The sequence below is a fragment of the Pinus tabuliformis genome, chromosome 6 (genome assembly GCF_031772625.1).
Source record: "Pinus tabuliformis cultivar Carrire ecotype Pingquan chromosome 6, CPIR1, whole genome shotgun sequence".
Classification (NCBI taxonomy): domain Eukaryota; kingdom Viridiplantae; phylum Streptophyta; class Pinopsida; order Pinales; family Pinaceae; genus Pinus; species Pinus tabuliformis.
In genome coordinates this window covers 1,666,135,495-1,666,153,354 of record NC_142292.1, presented here as the reverse complement: position 1 = coordinate 1,666,153,354, position 17,860 = coordinate 1,666,135,495, and the positions used below count along the sequence as shown (strand labels likewise).

At 35.2% G+C, this 17,860-nt stretch overlaps 1 pseudogene; it reads right to left on the bottom strand.

The window, feature by feature from the left end:
- Nucleotides 1–5,667: 5,667 nt before the first annotated feature.
- Nucleotides 5,668–15,125, bottom strand: LOC149265347 (glucan endo-1,3-beta-glucosidase 11 pseudogene; annotated as a pseudogene).
- Between the last annotated feature and the right edge of the window lie 2,735 nt (nt 15,126–17,860).

The following is a 17,860-nucleotide window of genomic DNA, read 5'->3' as shown; positions in this document are numbered from 1 at the left end:
AAATCCTAGGATTAGTAATCGAGCCCAAAATTTGTTGCTTAAGTAAACTAACTCACTCGTGGTCAAAGCCTATTTAATCTACAAATCATAACATGGTGGCGATAACTTGAAATGATTTGGTAGATCTTTGACATTTGTCATTGTAACACTAGTGTATCATTCAAATTCTTCACTTTGAAAGCAGTCGGGAAAGTAACCAAAGGGCTAGAGGAATTCTTTAAAACAACACCTGAGAAAGAACAAGGTGCTAAAGAAGAAGGCTCGAGGGACCACCACAAAGGACACACCACCATATGCATAGTGGATCTTTTGTAAATAACACAACATCCTATCTATCATTTATCATCTATCTCCTTGCCAATGAAAAATAATCATTGGTGATTGAAGGGCATCTCATCCTTTATTTGTTGCTTTCATTTTAACACTAGAATAAAGCGCTCATAACTCATTAGTAGACTCTAAAACTCTCCTAAATCCATTCTCACACAAATGAAATTTTGTTGCTAATACAAACAATTTTTTACATATAATTGATAAACAAGTTTCTCATCAAATATTTTGTGAAATAATAGGCAGAACATCAAAACTTCAACATTATGACAAGAAGAAAAACTACTATCTTCTTGCACCTCATAGCTTCTGTTGCTTGACATGCCCCTCCATTAGTACTAACATCCTCATTTCTCAAAACCATAGAAATACCCAATCTATTGAGTAGCCACATGTAAGACAACACTCCTATGGTCACTAATGTCTCAAACAAACAATATCTCAATCACACCCGCTTTGCTCCTTGACTTAGAGTAAACATATTTTAATATGATAAAGTTCCTATTCATTCATTTTTCACTTGACGTTGATATAGTCTTACACTAATTAGATATCATCTAATAATTACTTTTATGCTTTAAGAATATGAAAATACCCTTTTTAAGATCACATATGGAGGTAGATTGAATTATATTGAGTGCATAAAAGGAAGGTAGGTGCATTGCACTAAAATGTGATTAGGAAAGTGAAAGTGTTCCTCATATATTTTATGGTGTTCTTCATACATAGTTTGTGTTTATATGAAGAATTAGTTTTGTTAATGTTATTATCATTTGGTTTTATTATTTTTTTTCTCTCTATGTAATTAAATAATATATTTTGTATAAATTATTTGATGGGTATGTAGTGTTTTTTTATCATTTTTTCCATGAAGAATATATGTATATTATATATGAGGAATATACATATTTTGGTTCTATGCTTAGACAATAAGGCTCAAATTCATTACAAGAAATACTCATTATGAGTTCAATATGTCACATGCAACAATTAAACCTTAGTGGGGGATAATAACATTTATCCTAAACATCCATGATAAACTCAGTTGACATGCAATGTCCCTTGGGTTTATTACATTAAATAATATCAATTTTAAATAAATATAATATTACTATGCTGATTAATAACATTTCACCTAACCATCCAAGATAAACTCAATTAACATGTAATTTTTTTTAGTTTATTACATTAAATAATATTAATTTTAAATTAATAATAATAATAATAAGATATATATATATATATATATATATATATATGTTGAAAGATGATTACTTTCATAATACATTTGTTTATGATAAAGGAGAAATGAAAACACAATGAAAACCTAGAAAATCACAAAATTATGTTTACTCTTTCTATCAAAGTGAGCATTCAATACTAACATTGCATTTTTGAAATCAATTTAAAACAAGGCAACATCATAATAAATACTTTTAGCATCTTTACGAGTTCGCATGATTTTACTGGAGGTTGGTCCTTAATGCTTGGGAAGCACTCTGGATGATCCAATCAACACTTGTCAAGTTTGAATGGACAAGGCTTAGGCACCACTGAGCTTTCCTAGGCTGACATATTTCTTGATCGATTTTCTTTTGTTGAGCACTTTATGAATACCTCTTGATCCTTGCCTTTATTGGTGTTTTTCAAAACATTTAAGAAACAATCCTAAAATACAGTTCCATGCTCCATGACACTTTTAGCATCTAAACAAGTTATCCAATGTTTAGATCCATTTTGACTCTTAACAGAATATGTTGATAGAGTCTTAGAAGAGTGCCTACTATATTCATATAGGCACAAATTTTGACCTATGAATTGTAATGTTGCAATTTAGTGACCTTCAAGACAGACAAAGAAACATAGTGTTACCAATGCCCTTCAGAGTCTATTTTTCCCGAAAATAAATACAATTTGATACACATAAATGCTTAGTAAAGTTTTCTTTCTGGGGCTAAAGCATAATGATGAAGGAGACGAATCGAGTTTAGAAAAAAAACCCTTCCTCAAAGATAAATCTATATCAAGATTATCCAGAATTTGCCCTTGAACCCCAACACAGTTCATACATGTGGATTTCCTTTGTCTTGGGCTCACCGCCCGAGACTCTGCCACCCGATTCATCCTTATCAGAGTCCTACCCATCCACGGGCTCTTTTCCACCCATCCTAGACGAGGGTTGATTGGGGTCAGTTGCGTTGCGATCGTGTCCTTGAAAGAGCCCCTGAGGCTTGATTTGGGGGACAGTTGCCCTACGATAGTGTCCTTGAAAGAGCACGTGTCAGCTTGCGGCTGGGAAGGTGCCACCATATTGTGGTGGAGAATCAACAATTGGTTCACAAGGCTGCCTGCAGCGGAACAACGATGACAACAAAACCCTAAAACAAGTAGTGTTGCAGAACCCAAGTTCCCAAAGCATTTTCTAATCCAAAAACACATATTCAGTGAATTGATAAAATATTAATTCGTGATAGTTATTGAAATTGGAGTTGAGGCGGAGGAATTGCTGAGACAGTTAAAAGTGTTGGAATCTTAGTAAAAGAATTCAATTTTTTTTTAGAGGCAGTGTTTGAATAGTGTTTTTGATGGTGGAAATGGATTTAGCACCATCAAAAATGTCTAGGACACCTAAAATTTTGAAGTTTAACAACTATAACTTGGATTTACAAAAATTATTACCAGATTTTCTCTAAATATGACCAGAATTTCCGTAACTATTTGGGCAACTCCTCAGCCTCATTAAACTAATGCATTGGAATTTATAAAGAGCAACTTAATGTGTATGATTAAATTTTTTATTTTTATTTTTTCAAAATTTGATAATGTGAATCATTTCAAAACGAATTAATTTCTAATTTATTTTAATGATTTAAGTTACAAATTTTTTATAACCAAGTTAAATAAGTGAATTTTATTAGTTAAATAAAATTTTAATTTAAAATGTTATCCACTTTATTTGGAATCTGGACCAGCAGATTGATTGGGTTGTGCACCGAATTAAAACATGTGAATATGTGATCTGAATGGGCACTAATTCAAATCATCAAGTAAGGGCAAACGTAAAGTGTTGGCAAAGTTTTGAATCATGACACTGTAGGGCACTATGGGGCTATACAAAAGCTATACATTTAAAACAAATCCTAAATTTATGGTTCAGAAACTGAATCGATGCAAATTCCTATGACCTATGAATATAAATTTACTCTTCAAAGTCAAATAGATAATTTTTATTTTTGGCAAATTATTTTGTATTTTTTTAGTACGAAAAAAAAGCATGATTTATATTCATATGAAAGATATTTACATAGAGGAAAAACTGATAAGTGCTATAGCGGATATATGTAGGATTTTAGCTGACAACAAAGCACCGCTGAAAGCATAGTATCTAAGCTCTCTTGATAAAGAAGATATCAATAGCATAGACAGATAATGTTCAGCAAAAAACTCATGGATATATGTACTGGACCATCCCAGATTTAGCCACCACATCAAAAAAGAGAAGATCAAGGAGGAAAAGGTAGACATACCTTTTATGAAGAGGAAATAGTCTATGGAGCATAGGAAGACAAAAAACCAAAAAATGAACTAGGTACCCAGAAGGGAGAAATCTTCTATCTGATATGTTGTTGATTCCATTTGTATCTCCATTTTCCATGGACCAAGCTGAATTGCGAGGCCCTTCTTTGACAGTTCGTCGGCACGAGAATTCTGGGACTTGTCCACATGATTGATTGAGTAATCCTTTTTGTTGTTCCATAACACTAGCAAAGAGGTTTTTTCTACTTTTCAAAATGATGCCTAAGGATATCCATCTATCATCAATTGAAATTTTGCTCATGTCTCAAAATATTTTTTTTAAAAATTAAAAAAAATTAAATAACTATATAAAACATTTAAATAATGTCAACTCATAATTTTTTTTAGTTAAATTTGTATTTAAGATGGATCTATGCTTGTATTATATAACAATAGACTAGTGTCATGTGATCACTTATCTTTGTTCATCGTGAACTAATGTAATTAAGAAATGTTGATTAAAACGAGGATAGAATGAATCTGGACTGTTATGGTTGTGAATAAATCTAATTGTTTGGTGATAGAATTTAAATCCGGTAAGGTATTTGTTGAATATTATTGGAATATATTATTAGATTAAAAAATAAAATCTATGAGCCGAAAAGAACAAAAGGGACAAATGAATGTCCTCTTGTGCGAGATTAAATAGAAGAATTCTTTACACTTTTTTAATTATTCCTTATGGTTGGGTGATAGAATTGAAATCCGGTAAGTTATTTGTTCAATATTATTAAAATATATTATTAAATTAAAAAATAAAATCTTTGAGTTGATGGGATTAGATATTCATCATGTCCAATATATCACCTAATGAAGACGGGGAATTGAACCAATATTCTTTCTATCAAAAGGTGCCTTAACAAAACACCCGATAATAATTTAAATCCAAAAACAATATTAAAAATAAATAACTTTAAAAACTTACATCTATACAAACATGCCATTAGATATTATAAATGAAGATCTCATTCCACAATTATATTTTATTATAAAATATTTTAAATCAAATTATTACATCGAAAGAAATAAGAAGCTTTTACAATCTCAATACTACGAAGAGCTGTAATATCCATATTTGGTATGAAATATACTATAGGTGAATCAAATACCATAACTAAAAAAAAATACTAGCCCATGACTATACTTTTAACTCGATATCTAAAAAAGTAAAATAAAATCCGTAATGTAAAGCCAGGGCCATGCCGATGTCTGCATTGTTGCAATTCTGGGACTCATTGATATGTATCTGATTACAGCTCCTCGTTAATAGATGAGGATGCTCAAGTTATCAAAATGTGATGTAAAGGCAGATGCTTGCTGCTTCACTGTCTGCAGTGAATATATTTAGTTATCCACCACAAGATTTCCTCTGAGTTTCGTTGTTTTAGCTGATGTTGAATGAAATGAAAGGAACATGAAAATTTCTACAGGACTTCCATGGTTTCAAATTTCAATCATGGAAGAAATAGCAGAAGAACCCATAAAGAAGAGAGGGCCAATACCTGGAGATGATTGTAGAAGGAGATATCAGTACAAGTTTCCTGAGAATGACATGGTCAAAGTTAGAAGTGTTTTCACAATTTTGTTCTTTAAGCTAATGCTGAAATAATGTACACAGAGGGAAAGAAAACTAGAGGAAAAATACCCAAACATATAAAAAAAAAATTATTCTCTTCGAAGTGTATATAGAAAAATATAGAAAAGAAAACAGAATGAGAATTGCAATGAAATAGATCAGCATACCTTGGCAAAAGAAATATACTAGTATGGAGTATCAGCAGAACCAGTGGGAGAACCAACTGAGATGACATTTTTAGCACCCATAGATAGTGATCCAGTTAATCCCACATTGTAAACTTCAGTTCCATTTGGCTCAAATAGCCCATAATTCCTCTCCGAAGTTGGACCAAGCTTCATGTCTTCATTGAATAATGCAAATAGGTAAGCCTTGAAAACAACATTGGGTCTCAAAGGAGTCCCTTCGTTCTGAGCCAGCAGCTGAAGCAAATTCCCATTATAAGTCTGTGCATTCTGAAGAGTTGCACCTGCTTCATCGACATCACCGTTTGAAGGCCATCCAGTTTCAGAGACTACGACTTCTAGATCAGGATATCCTAGTGCAGATAGTGCAGAATAAACTGCATCAACCTGTGCATGTAACATGTTCTTATAGACAGCATTATTGTTCTGGTCAACGACAACACTTGCATTTTTGGTTCGAATAGTACATAATCTAGGGGTATCTGGCCTGGGTCATTTTTGTATGCAAAGTATGGATAAGCATTTATGAAGAAAGGAGAACCAATCTGAGACAGGAGAGCCAAAATAGGTTTCATTAGGCTCTCCAGATCTAATAGAAAGGCACCGACTGATGGAGGATATGAAGTCCTGAGTACATTAGCTTTATGGGGAGTGGTAATTTTAATATCCGTGTCCACACCAATGCTGACTAGGGCCAAATGAATGTTTTGCATTGTAGGAACTAGGTTTGCCATTAACTGTGTGTCAGTTCCTGTGCAAACCTCGTCCCCTATAGCTATACTTGTGATCTTTGTGGCTAGTAAGTAAGCTTGAATGTTTTCATTGACCCATTCAGTGGCTGAGTTTGGATCTGTCAAGTTGCCAATGATTTCATTTGCCACTCCAACAATCAATTCTATACCAGTGTTTGCAAATGCTTTCAAGACTGTTGCATTTACAGTGTAGAGTTTTATTCTGCCGATATTGATGGTTTGCAAAAGACCCACTACTAGTTCCGGTGGTGGCAAGTCGTCTGCAACTTGTCCATAGTTGATTCCTGTTGTGGTAGCACTTGTGTTGGAAAGAGCATTTGAAAAAGCCAGTCCTGAAAGATTTAACGTAAAGTGTAAGATGCAGTATGCTGATGTAAATAGAAATGCAAGAATTAAGATAATTTCTATAGACTAGGACAAATCCTACTGACAGTGGAGGATATCTCGCATAGACTACTATGCAAGACACTTCCAAGATGCTGCCTGTTGTGGCATAGGTTTTATCCTTTCGTTTCACTGCCAATCAGAAAGACTCTCAGATAATGACATATGGAAGACCTCTCAAGCCATCATTGTTGGGAATTTTTGATAATTCCAAACAAAATGAAACTAAACAGAACAGAGAATAGTGCTCTGTTTTTAACACAGAGGAACAACAAAAATTGTTTTTGCTGAAGACAGAGTTTCAGCAACACACACAAAAGAACTTTGTATTCATTAACAGGACTGCTGTTACAATATTCTTCCTCTCATAGAGGGATTTCACCAAGAACTCTTCAAATGCAGTTTCAATTTTTTTTTTACTCTGTCTCTGCTTAAAAATTACACTGCTGAAACACTGCTGTGTCTGTACTGTTGTGCATTACAAAACAATACTCTATCTCAGCCTAAAAAAAATTTACACTGCTGTGTAAAATTTCATTTGCTCGCTACTGCGTTACATTTCATTCTAAAAAAAAAACATACATACGCACTGCTGCGTGTGTAATTTTTTTCACACCTATATCGCGCCACTGCATATTGCATTACATAGTCAATGAACAAAAAAAACATATGATATTACATGTTACTTGTGTCGTAACAAACTTCTGTTAAAATATAATAAAATTGAAATCTTTTACCTACATTTACTTACCGAAATAAATTACATTAATTACATCACATGGCGAAATATATTTTTATTTTAACCGTAGATTACAGTTCTCTACAATATCGCACAGAAGATCCAAGGACAGGTAGCAGTGAAGTACCCTCACTCTCATGAGCTACCATAACCATTGATCTTGCCCTCAAAAATCGGATGGCTATTGACAATATCGCAAGGCCCTTCCTGCTGAACTTTAAGTATCAGGGAAAGGTTGTTTTTCAAACCACGTGTCAGTCGTTGTACATGCTCGCTGCCCTCAGAGGAAAACCTCTTATTCAACAAAAGTAGTGCGGGGAAGGAATTGGCGGTTTTCTAAAATAAATGCAGTTGGAATTAGAATTTCAACACTCCCCTTTAATTTCAACTGCTGGGTTATCAGTCATACCCAAATATTTCCTCAAAAATTCAAAACTTTTCTGCTCCAATGGTTTGGTCAGAATGTCAACAACCTGCTCTTGAGTTTTGCAGTGTTGTAAAACAATTTCTCCACTGTTTACCAATTCCCTGATGTAATGAAACTTTGTGTCAATGTCTTTCGTTCTCTTATGAAACACAACATTCTTGGATAATGCAATAGCTGAGCTATTGTCACAAAAATCACAGTTCCTTTTGCTTGCTCTTGGCATAAACTCCTTAACATCCTTCTCATCCAAATTGCTTGACACACTGCTGCTGTAGCTGCCACATATTCTGCCTCTGCTGTAGACAACGCTACAATAGGTTGTTTTTTAGAAGCCCATGAAATGGCTCCTGAACCCATGTGAAAAACATAACCGGATGTGCTTTTCCGATCATCTACACTTCCAGCCCAATCACTATCAGTGTATCCAATTAAATCTGACATTCTGAAGTAGTATATAAAATGCCAAACCTTTTAGTACCTTTAACATACCTCAAAATCCTTTTTTCTACCTGCTAATGTGCTTCTTTTGGCCTCTCCATGAATCTCGAAATTAAACTAACAACATACATTATATCTGCCCTAGTTGCAGTCAAATACATGAGACTGCCAACTATACTCTTGTACAAACTAGGATCAAAATCCTTTCTTTTGTCTTCTTTGCTGAGTTTTAATCCCATCACTGTGGGAGTGATTGCTGCTTTGCTCTATTGCATATTAAATCTTTCCAACACTTCATTAACATATTTTTCTTGTGAGATAAAAATTCAATTTCCATTTTGTTCTACTTCTATTCCTAAGAAGCATCTCAACAAACCCATGTCAGTCATTTCAAATTCTTCTTTTATAATTGTTTTGAAATTTTCAATAAGGTAATCATCATTACCTGTGAAAATAACATCATCAACATATAACACAACAATTAGTATTTTACCATCCTTTTCTTTGAGGTAGAGGTAGGTTCTCCCTCACACTTTTCAAATCCATTTTCCAGTGGATAGGAATTTATCCTACTGTACCACGCTCTTGGTGCTTGCTTCAGCCCATAAAGAGTTTTCTTCAATCTGCACACTTTGTGCTCTTGGCCTTTCTTTTCATAGCCTAGAGGTTGTTCAATGTAAACCTCTTCCATTAACACTCCATTTAAGAATGCTAACTTCACGTCCATTTGGTAAACTTTCCACTTGTTTTGTGCTGCTATGGACAACACTGCTCTCACTGTTTCCATTCTAGCAACCAGTGCAAAAATTTCCTCATAATCTCTCCCATGCTGCTGCTTATATCCTTTGACAACCAGTTTTGCCTTGTGTCTTTCTATTTTGTCTTCAGCATTACTCTTGGTCTTGTAGACCCATTTTACTCCAATGACTTCTTTTTCTTTTGGTAGTTCAACTAAATCCCATGTCTTGTTTTTTTCTATGGCATTGATCTCCTCATCCATAGCTTTTATCAATTTCCTATCCTTAATTGCTTCTTCGAAATGAACAGGGTCATCAACATGACAATATAAAGCAAACAAAGAGTTCATACATTCATTTGCTGCCTCTTGTTCATAAATGTCACTTAAATTTCTGAACTTCTTACCTCTTTCATTTGGTGTACAAGTGCTTGAAGAAGCACTTGAATTTCCTCCTTGTGATGTGCTTGGAGAAGAACTTTCATTTCTCCTCAAGGGTGTCTCTTGCTGCCCTTGTGTTGGTGCTGCTGTTCGGGGTTGTATTTAAGCCATCTCCTCATCATCTTCATCATGAGACAAAGAGTTTTTAACATTCACTGTTTTATCTATGCTTCCATCCCAAGCTTCCTCCTCAATGAACTGAACATCCCTACTCGCAATAAGCTTCTTGGTGGATGGGTTATACAACCTATAAGCTTTGGATTCCTCATTGTATCCAATGAAAATACATTTCTCCCCTTTGCTGTCCAATTTCTTCCTTAGTTGATCTAGAATGTGTGCATAAGCCACACATCCAAAAACTTTCATGTGGGTGACTCCTTGCTTTGTCCCACTCCATGCTTCTTCCGACACTCTGTTCATGACTATTTTTGTAGGGCATATATTCAAAATGTACGTTGCACAGTGTACAACTTCAGCCCAATAATCATTTGGCAAATGCTTTGCCTTTAACATACTCCTCGCCATATCCATGATTGTCCTATTCTTCCTTTCGACAACTCCATTTTGCTGCGGAGTATACCTAGTGGTAAACTGCTTATGAATTCCATTTTCTCTCCAAAAACGTAGAAATTTTTTGGAGATACACTCACCTCCTCTATCAGTTCTTAGAACTTTGATATGCAGCCCGCTTTGGTTTTCTACAAGTGCTTTGAAATTGCAAAATCTTTCAAACACTTCACTTTTGTTCTTCAGGAAATAAACCCAAGTTTTTCTAGTAAAATCATCAATAAATGTTAGTATATAGTGGCTACCTGCAAGTGATGGAGTTTGCATCGGTCCACATAAATCTGAGTGGACAATCTCTAAGGGTGCTTTTGTCCTTATTCTTTTCCCAGATGGAAAATATTCTCTGTGTTGTTTCCCCAAGATACAACCTTCACAAAGGCTGTCTGGTTTCTCTATCAATGGTAATCCTCTTACCATTCCTTTTCTATTCAATAAGTTAAGACCTCCAAAGTTGAGATGTCCAAATCTCAAGTGCCACAACCAATTTTCATCCTTTGGTTCGCTTTGGAAAGCCTCTTGTGTCACTGCTACTATTTCTTCTCCATTTTTAAAATCTACTTTCATTCTGAGAGGGAACATCCTGTTCCTTGTCATCTTCACTTCAACAATACATTGTTTGTTGGGTGTTTTATCTATGATGGTGCATACATTATCCACAAAGAAAACATTGTACCCCTTTTGAATAAGCTGTCCAATACTTAAGAGGTTACATTTCATTCCAGGAACATAATAAACATCTACTATGATTTTCTTTTCACCTTTTTTTGTTAAAACATTTACTTCTCATTTTCCCATAACATAAACTTTATTATCAGTCCCTAGTGTGACTTGTGACTTCACACTCTGATCTAATATAGAAAACAAAGCTATGTTTCCTGTCATATGGTTACTACAATTGGAGTCTAGAAACCGTACATCTTCACTCTTTTCTTCAGCCATATTACAGGCTAAAACCAAATAATTTTGGCTGATATTTTCTCTATTGAAATTTGCACTCGTTTTATTACTCATATCATGCTGCTTCTTCCTACGTTCATTTGCATAATGCCCATATTTTTTATAATAGTGACATTGGACATTGGATTTATCATACCTTTGTCCTTGAGCATGATGTTTTCCACTTTGTTGACTGCTGCCTTGGCCTTGGTTCTGATTTGGATTGCTGCCTCTTCCTTGAGCATTTGTTGGATTGTTTCTTCCACCTCTGTTTTGGCTTCTGCCTCTTTCGCTCTTGTTTCCTCTGCCTTGACCTCTTCCTCTTCCAAAGAACATCTGGGTCTTAAAGGCATGTTCTAGAGATGAGTTTTCATTTCTACTCAATCTCTGCTCATGTGTTATCAGTGATGCATGTAGTTCATCAACTGAGAAGTTTGTGAGATCCTTTGCCTCTTCTATGGTGGTGATAATCACATCGAACCTTGAGGGTAGGATCCTCAATAGTTTCTCCACAATCCTCCTTTCTTCAAGAATCTCTCCATGAGACCTTATCTGTGTGACCAGACCAATCACATGTGTGAAGAATGAGTCAATATTATCTGACTCCTTCATGTAGAGACTTTCAAAATCTCCCCTCAGCAACTATAGTTTTGCTGTCTTCACTTTCTCCATGCCTTGATAGGCTATCTTGAGAGTTTTCCATGCTTCTTTGGATCTCTTAGCCACTGCTATCCTTGGAAACACACTCTCATGCATTGCTTGATACAAAAAGTAGAGGGCTTTAGAATCCTTCTTCTTATTGCTCTTCAACAAATCTTTCTCTGCCTGAGTTAAATTATTAAACTCATCTTCATCTGCTGGTTCTTCAAAACCATCCTCAACAAATTCCCATAAGTCTTGGGAAGCAAGCAAAGCTCTCATAGTTATTTCCCAGTAGTCATAGTTTTTCCCATTAAATTGTGGGAACTGAGTATTACAGATACCCATGCTAGTGCTGGCTCCAGCCATTCTTGCACTCTTAACTATGCTTCAAAATACTTGACTATGTATTTAAAATAACTAACTGTCTTCAACAGTAACACACAAACTAACTTGAGAAATACCTTGGATTCTTTCTTGACTGAGTTTTCACTCTACCGGAGAAGCTGCTGCAACAAGAAATCCTTCCTTCAGCTTCTTTGACACCTTCAAAGAGCCAGGACAAGATTTGATATCATGTTGGGAATTTATGATAACTCCAAACAAAATGAAACTGAACAGAACAGAGAATAGTGTTTTGTTTTTAACACAGAGGAACAACAAAAATTGTTTTTGCTGAAGACAGAGTTTCAACAACACACACAAAAGAACTTTGTATTCATTAACAGGACTGCTGTTACAATATTCTTCCTCTCACAGAAGGATTTCACCAAGAACTCTTCAAATGCAGTTTCAAATTTTTTTTTACTCTGTCTCAGCTTAAAAATTTTTACACTACTGTGTAAAATTTCATTCGCTCGCTGCTGCGCTACATTTCATTCTAAAAAAAAACAAACATACATACACACTGCTGTGTGTGTAATTTTTTTGACACCTATTTCGCGCTACTACATATTGCATTACATAGTCAACGAACAAAAAAAACATATGATATTACATGTTACTTGCGCCATAACAAACTCCCGTAAAAAAATAAAAAAATTGAAATCTTTTACCTACATTTACTGACTGAAATAAATTACATTAATTACATCACATGGCGAAATATACTTTTATTTTAACCATAGATTACGGTTCTCTGCAATATCGCACGGAAGATCCAGGGACAAGTAGCAGTGAAGTACCCTCACTCTCATGAGCTACCATAACCGTTGATCTTGCCCTCAAAAATCGGACGGCTATTGACAATATCGCAATGCCCTTCCTGCTGAACTTTAAGCGTCGGGGAAAGGTTGTTTTGCAAACCACGTGTCAGTTGTTGTACATGCTCACTACCCTTAGAGGAAAACCACTTGTTCAGCAAAAGCGGTGCGAGGAAGGAACTGGCGGTTTTCCGAAATAAATGCAGTTGGAATTAGCATTTCAACAATCATGAGGACACATGTGTTAACGTCCATGGAGTTATGTTTCAGCCCCTTTCCTTTTGTTTCACTGCCTATCATAAAGACTCATAAAGGATGACATATTGAAGACCTCTGAAACCAGGGAGATAACATGGGTGCCCAGAGTTATGTTTCAACCCTTAACATGTTTTACCAACTTCGAAAGGCTAAAAAACAATAAGAAAAAAAGCTGTTAGGTTTTGGTTTGAGTGCTGTGGATGGCAAATATCATGGAATGAAACATGTTTTCTCTTTTCCTCTACCTTTGCATCAACACTTGCAGGAGCTAGTATCTTTTGGAGAAGGCCTTGAGTTCAAAAAGTGTAAAATGCCTAGACTTGTGAAAATGCTTTTCAGGGTACTATTGATACAAGTACATATCCAGATTCTAGATCAGTGAGGATCTGTGGGATCTCACTTTGCCACATGAGATCTCAGCAACACTTCTGTCTCAAATTCGTTCCTGGGAGACAGACTAGGTCCTCCAGCATTCAGCAGCGTGCGAACCCCCCAGGAAACGATTTAGTGGATAGTCTGCACTTAACATTAGCTCTTCATCGGGCTAACAGACTTTGTTTAGTTTCTTCAGTGTTATTCATTCAGCCTCAAATGTTAGGAGAGATGGGTCTGATCCTTAGACCTATTAGCTCCTAGGTCTTCTCTGCTAGGGCCAAATGTTGATTTACTTCATGCATTGTATCTTTTATAGGAGACCCTCGGACCTTTTGGTTCTCCCACTTTGTATATACATCAATGTACTCAACAGTCCCTTTGACCTACTTTGTGGGTATTAGTTGGACATAAATATAATTATCTTATCTTCATGGGAATTCATAGCTAACATTCACAATATTTTTCCTTCCGCTGATTAAGACTTAGTGCAGGCATCGTTGAGGCCATGCAATGAACAATATTCATGTTTTCCACTTTCTTGGCTCGATGGATCTTCAAAGGACAAAAAGAAAAAAAAAACTGGGATCTCATGGTCTTCCATTGAACAGCAAGGCCTTATTGATGCATAAAATTGTCCCAACTTAACAGACCCTGCAAGGTCTCTACAGCAGTATATGCAAATAAAAAGACCAAAGTCAGAATGAAAAAGAACCGAAACTAACCGAATTGCAAAAGATATGCAATCAGTAAAGATGGGCGAGACCATGGGTGCCTAATAACTATAGAGTAATGTTTGAAGCCTAATAACTTTAGAGTAATGGGTGTAAGTAGTGCTTTGGAGAGTAAATATTTCGGATTGAAACCATGTCTTTTTTTATCTCTACTTTCATCGAAGACAAATCTTCTCGAATGGAGCAATAAGGTAAGGAGCCATGAGTGTCTTTTGTTAAATAAGACCTCCTGCTTCATTACGGAAAATGCTAAGACACGGGAAGATGGTCTTCATGGGGAATTCATGGACAACATTCACAAGTGGCCAGTGTGGACCTCCGAAGCCACCGTAAGAGCATGGATGTTTGATAAGCATAAAGCTACTTTGTATACACTCAGACTTAAATTTAAAGTTTGTGAGGTTGGTCTAATGGTTAATTGAGGAGATTTTCAGTTAGTCTACTGATTAAATGAGGAAATTTAGTCTTAATTATTATGGTCCCATTCCAAACAATAAGCTCGAGAATTTCTCTGTGCATAATTTTTTAAGTTAAAAAAACTTAAACCAATATCAAAAACTCTGAAAATGCTTCATACAGAAAAATGACAGGGCAGTGAGAAGTGCCAATCCAGTAAGGTCCTAACCAATGCTTCTTTACTCGTCCATTAAGAATCCACAACATGAGAGAATGTGCAAATGCGAAACAAAACAAACAGAATGCAAACAAACATTTACCAGACAGCAAAAGCAGAGCCCACAAGCAGTTCATTCCTAGACATCCTCTGCCCATTAGTGAAACTCCCATGGCAGCACCCTCTATGTGCCCAAATTTTCTCGCATGCAGAAAATTGCGAGAAACTAATCGAGTGGGTCTTGCTGGTGCTGTGATAGCACATATGCTCTTCGCAGGTACTCAATATAGCACAGCGTCAGTGATAAATGGTGTCCCTCCACTGGACAGCAACTGAAAGGGTGAAAGCTGGGCAAGAATTTTTCAAGGCTCTTCTATGGATATGAAGCATCCAAAATTTGATAAATGACGAGGAATTTGCAAAGTTGGTAAGGAGTTTGTGAAAATCAGAGCTGTAAGTCACCAATGTCTAATTCAATACTAGACATGGAATTTATAGCCAATTTGCTTGGGCTGTGGTCTATTTGCAAATGAATCATTAAGCAATTTGATGCATGGTTGGACTCTTCCTAGACAGTTATTAAAACTTTTTTTTAGAGGTCAAATGTGAGGGGGTAGGTAGTTATTAAAACTTTTTTAGAGGTCAAATGTGAAGGGGTAGGTAGTTAAATCGTTGGAAAATAATAATGTTGTTGTAATGTATTCCGTTATTAAAACTTTTTTTGGGATGAAATATAGTGGTGTTTTTAAACAAGAGTTATTTAAAATAAATTTAAATGAGCTATTTAAAATAAATTTAATTATTATTATTATTATTATTATTTAAAAGGAAGCTGAGATCAAATGAATTGTTGAATTGAGGCTTCTTTGATCCATATCAGGTTTACGAGAGATTTTTCGGCGTAAATCACAAGATCTATCATTTGTCGACGCGTTTCGAACCAACTAGTGTGGGTCATCGTCAGGACAAGTTGAAGAGCTAGATCTAGCTTTGCATGTTAAATAGCTTTGAGCAGAGCCTCCAACAGCTAACTAGGCCAACTGCTAAATTGGACTGGGGACCTTATATAAAAATCTAAAATAATAAGGGACTATGCCTCTAAATAAAAATAAAAATAATTAAATTTAATTGGTTGTTAATTTAATAAAAAAAATATAATTAATTTGATTTCATTGGTTAATAATTTAATAGTTAGTTAAAGGGGATTAACTAATAAATACAAAGAGAATAAATATTAAAAAATAAAAATAAAAAAGTAAAAAATAAAATAAAATAAAATAATAATAATAATAAATAATATCATCAACCCCACCCTAGAAGATCAAAAGTACCTCTCTATTTTAATTAGCTCAAAGAAGAAAATTAATATAGCAAAGATTAGAACAAATTCTCATTAGCTCCATAGTGAAACAGGTTGTTGGGCAGTTCCTAAAACGCCATGGATGGAAAGGATCTGCCATATATGTGAGAATAGGAACATCAAGGATGAAAACCACTTCCTCTTAGAGTGCCCCGGGTACAACCACATTAGATCTCAGTTTCACAATCTTTGTTACAATGTTGACCTTCCTAGCCTTTTACAATGTCAAAATTATAGTGAGCTCGGAAGGTTTCTCTCCAAGATTTTTGAGCATAGGAATAAAATCTTAAATCAAAATAAATAATTTGTTTCTTTAGGTCCGATAGACCATTGTTTGGTCTCAGACCATCATCATCATCATCATCAACAACAAAAATAAAAAATAAAAAATAAAAAATAAAAAATAAAAAATAAAAAATAAAAAATAAAAATTAAAAATTAAAAAATAAAAAATAAAAATAAATAAATAAATAAATACAAATAAAATAAATAAATACAAATAATAGTGAAAATAAAATAAATCAATCAACAAATAAATAAAATAAATACATGAAGGAATATATATATATATATATATAAATTAAAAAAAAAATTGTAAAAACTAATTTATAAAAAGATGAGACAAGAAACAAGGGGAGGGGAGGAGGAGGGGTGGAACGGAAGAAAGAGACTAGGAAGAGAGAGTTGGGACCCAACATCTACTGATCTTCCAACCATCTTCTCTATTGAGATTGCACGACCTCTTTTCAATCTCCAGAGCTTCCCTGAATTTCTGATGATGGAACTATGAAACTTTAGCAATGACACTAGCCTCCTCAATACAAACGTGATGATTGGTTTTCTCCAGATGCTCAGCTAAAGTTGAAGACTTTGATCTCCTATGCTTAAGGTCAGCTGCATGTTCACTAATCCTTTGACTGATGGAGCGACCCGTCTCACCAATATAGGGGGTCCCACAGGAACAAGGGATAATATATACCCCTTTCATATCTTTAGGGTCGATAGGATCCTTTGCTGATCTGAGGGACATTCGAATGTTGTTAAGGGGCCTAAAGGTTACAGGGACACTATGAATCTTGAGAATCCTTGCAACCTTATCAGTAGTCCCCTGAACAAACGGAAGATGGACACTAGGAATCCGCTCCTTCAGCTCCCTTTTAGCAAGAGAATTCCTGGAAGCTTTTAGGAAAGCCTTCTGTCCCATGTATCTACTATAACCATTCTCGACAAAGACATCAAGGAGATGGGATTTTTCTTTCTCAAAACTCTTCTTATCCGAGATCCTTAGGGCCCTAGTAGCAAGGGTATTAAGAACTCCCATCTTCTGAGCAGGGAAATGGTGGGAACTGGCATGAAGATATTGCTCCGTATGCGTTTTTTTTCGAAAAACTTGGTGGAAGAGGGAGCCAACACTATTCTTAGAAATAAGAATATCAAGGAAAGGGAGGCACCCATCAACTTCCTGCTCTTTAGTGAACTTTATGGCCGAGGATTGATTGTTGAGATGATTGAAGAAGAGATCTAATTCCTCTTGGCCGTGAGATCAAATAAAATTTAATAAATAAATTCAATGAAAAACAAATTTAATACAAGAA